Genomic DNA, 3,751 nt, shown 5'->3' on the forward strand with positions numbered 1-3,751 from the left:
AAAATAAAATATTATAGAGCAATAATATTAACAGTCAAGGTAACGGTAGCTCCTACAATACAATTTAACAACTAGTCAACTAATTTGATTCATATTCTTTTGATTTCTCTTCTCAACATTAAAAAAAATGAAAATGCAAGAAAATGCAAGAAAATCCAGGTATCGGTATCGACAAGTACTGAAAATGAAAGTCTTGTTCTGGAAAAGTGGCATCGGTTCATCCCCAATATGAACATCTCCATGAGTGTGACATCATACACTCGAGGGGAAAATCATTTGCTTTTACATTATTTCTGAAAACAGAATTATTAGATTTTTATGGCAGCAAATCAATGCAAATCACTGCCATCAATGCTGCTCCTCAATGCTGGCGCGCGCAGCAAATGACATTAGCGAGAGGATTACAGATCTAATCTGTAATCCATCTCGCGAATGTCATTTGCTGCGCGCGCCAGCATCAGTTGTGCGCTCCGTGAATATTGGCATTGATTTCCGCCATAGATTTTGTGTTTTTGATTCCATTTGATTTGAACAAAATCTGAAAAAACTTACATTACTGTAACAAAATATGGTTTTGGGCAGAAAATTATCTATTTGTCTACATAGTTAATGCGATGTAGGTGTGTGTTGTGTGCTAAGAGTTTAGAAAAAGTAATTACAGTAGTTGTGTTTGGAATAATTGCTATTTAATTCCATTGTAAATATTCTTCTAAGACGTTTTATTTCAATATCATTCCTGCAGAAACACAGAGTTTGCCATCATTCTGATTTAAATGTGTTTTTATCAGTTTTGAAAGTGCGTTCATTTGTAAAATGTGCTGCAAAAATGTAGTTTTGCAGATGGTGAAGTATTTATGACACAAGTGTGCTCATTGAATGTGTTTTGTGTGAAAGTAATGAAAAATAATTCACAGTTTGATAAAGATAGACTTCTGTGTCTCTGAACGAGTGAAGAGTTTTGCAGATATAAGTCTTCAGTATTGACAGATGGAAATAACTGTATATTCTGGCCACGTATGATAACGGTCTGGACTGTATTTGCATCAGGGCTGTGATATATACGAGTGCACTGGACAGGGCTCAGGGAACTGAAGAGCTTTAGTCTCCTCAACTCATTCACAGGAGATCCTTCACAGGTAAGACATCTACAATATTTCACATGTGACTTCAAATAAGGTGTCTTGTTTTTTCGAATTTGTGATATAAATTATTATTTTTGTTTAAAAGAAGAGGCTCTCTTCTTTCTTTAATATATTGCATGTTCAGATATTCATAGAACAAAATATTCTGGGGGCCGTGAAACTCACAATCAAAAATTGCTGGCTGTGGCCGGCTGTTTGGTGATATTCCCCAGATCCTGAGGCTGAAGCTGATGATGGGTTTCAGCGTGATCTTCATCTTTGCTCTGCTACAGATCTGCACACTGTGTGATGGGGGGAACTCAGAGGATCTTTCTAACATCTCTGGTATGTTCACCTTCGGTTCTTGTGTTCAACATTCTGCAGAACTCCTAAACTAAACTAGGTTCCCAGAGAACTAATGGTTCCCTTAGGAACGTTTTCGTGGTTGCATTCGCATCGCCAGTAGGAACTCTGAAGGGACGTAAGACACGCTTGTTGACTTATTTTGAAGGCGCTGAGAACGACGGCTCGCATTCTCCGTGTTCATCAGTGTACGATCTGTCTAACAGTCCTGTCTCATACGTCATTAGATACTGTCATGCACAGAAAGTGGACAGTAATGAAGAGTTATTAGCGTATGCGTGTGTTTGATGTCCAGTGTTGCTGAGCAGAAACACATAATCATGTTCCTCTCGTCTCCTCAAAGTCACGCTGGATTGAGGTTAAGAGCTTCATCTATCACTGTTTTCCATGTTCGTAGAGTTAGTGTCTGGAGTAAATATATAGGCTGTAATCTGTGTGTTTACACAGCTTTTATTAAAAACGGCGGGTGCTGGTGTTTCGCGTGCGTTCGGCCAATCAGCAAACACGGATAGTTCCTATAGCGCTGGTGTAGACCGACTCTGAAGTAGGAGTAAATTAGTTCCTCCAAAAGGAATTCCTGGAACTAAAATTGTTCCTAGTTCCTGCGGTGCGAACACGCCGACCTCCGGGAACTTCCAGCAATAGTTCTAGGAATCATGAAATGGTTCCTCCGGTGCGAAAGCCCCTCATGTGTGAAGATATACTTATTTAAAATTATTATTATTAACATAAGTTATCAGTCTTTGATTTGTGTGTTTCTTTAGGATTTGTCTTGCAGACTCTTCTAACCATCCTCATCACCTTCATCCTCGTCAAATAAACCTACAAAAAATGTTCAGCAAGGTTTCAGCTGGGAAAGATAAGGACCAGAGCCCTCTTGACATAAATAATTACTTGGAGTTAGTTGCATCAAAAGTTCCACCTAAAGATGCAGTTCTAGTTGATGATGACAACAACAATGATTATTACATTCTTGGAACTGGGAAATGTAATGAGGTGAAGTTAGAGATGATTAAAAGTTCAGAAATATCGAGCCAAGGTGCTAATACGGCAGAACGTACATTTCTAGTGAATAAAGATGACTTTGAAGTTTTTGAGTGGAAAACATGGGAAGAAATAGAGAGTGGCCAGATTCCATTTAATCCAGTAATGATTTGCAATAAATTCTACATTATTCTCGGTGACACTGGTCTCGTTCAGGTGACCAAAACCTTTTTAAAAAAGAAAAACAACATGCAAACTGAAGTTCTCTGCCTAAACAATAACATAAAAGGACAGCATTTAGAAATAGACAATTATGTAGTCAACGAAGAGGAAAAGTCAGAAAGGGTAGAAGTGCTGAAACTTTTCACAGCTCACAACATGAACTGTAAGCCAGCCAAACATGTGGTGAAGCTGGATCACGGCAGCGACAGAACAAGAGCTTTCCTAAAGGGCCGCACGCATACGGTTGGAGGAGCGATAGAGGCATCGGTCTCGGGTGACATTAAATAAATAAATAGTTAAAGTAGGGGGAAAAATTTGTACGAAATATGACTATAGTCGCTTGAATTCTGAAACAACATCTAATCTTACTAAGGTCCTGCACTCAGCGAGTGTGGAGATAGAGATTCCACCCAACCAATCTTGTGTGATTGAGATTAAAAGCAGAGCCTGTTTTGCTCGAGTCCCGTACTCTGGTCAGCTCACTCGACAATACAACAACGGTGAAGAACGCACAACCTCCATTAAAGGCATCTACGATCATAATAAATAGCATGTTATAGCTTGAATCATTGGTGTATCCCTGCACACCCGTGCCAGATCCGACGAAATGCCCAAATACATGAAACCTGCACAACTTCTGTATAAATAAATGCCATGTTGCAATATGTGTTCATAACAGAAAGTAACAAAAAATCTAAAAAAAAAATTGCTTGCTTTCAAATTATTTCAAGAATTAATTAAATTGAATTTTAACATGCAAACAGGGTTTTTGTTGTTGTTGTTGTCTCAGAAAAAGAAGAATAAAAGTTTGAGGGGGAGGGTTGTGCTTGACGTTCTGGGTCAATAAAGACCTGATGAATGCATTTAAGAGTTAAAACAGTTTATTAATTTATGTTTAATCATTTTATACATCTATGTCAAAGGTTTATTTATATTGCACCATTTATACAGCCGAGGCTGACCAACGTGCTTTACAAAACATCATAAAACAAGCATACATCAAACAGGGAGAAAAGAGAGAGAAAGTAAAAAAAGTAATTGAAAGCAAAAATAATTAAAGA

At 38.0% G+C, this 3,751-nt stretch overlaps 1 long non-coding RNA gene across 1 annotated transcript; it reads left to right on the forward strand.

Annotated features, from left to right (window-relative positions):
• The first annotated feature begins 1,096 nt into the window (after positions 1–1,096).
• On the forward strand, positions 1,097–3,495 carry LOC309504280. Its single transcript, XR_014208046.1, has 3 exons — positions 1,097–1,136; positions 1,355–1,466; positions 2,263–3,495. It is a non-coding gene; the product is annotated as an uncharacterized lncRNA (long non-coding RNA).
• The last annotated feature ends 256 nt before the right edge of the window (positions 3,496–3,751 follow it).

Source organism: Leuciscus leuciscus, assembly GCF_965113295.1.
Source record: "Leuciscus leuciscus genome assembly, chromosome: 8".
NCBI classification, from domain to species: Eukaryota; Metazoa; Chordata; class Actinopteri; order Cypriniformes; family Leuciscidae; genus Leuciscus; species Leuciscus leuciscus.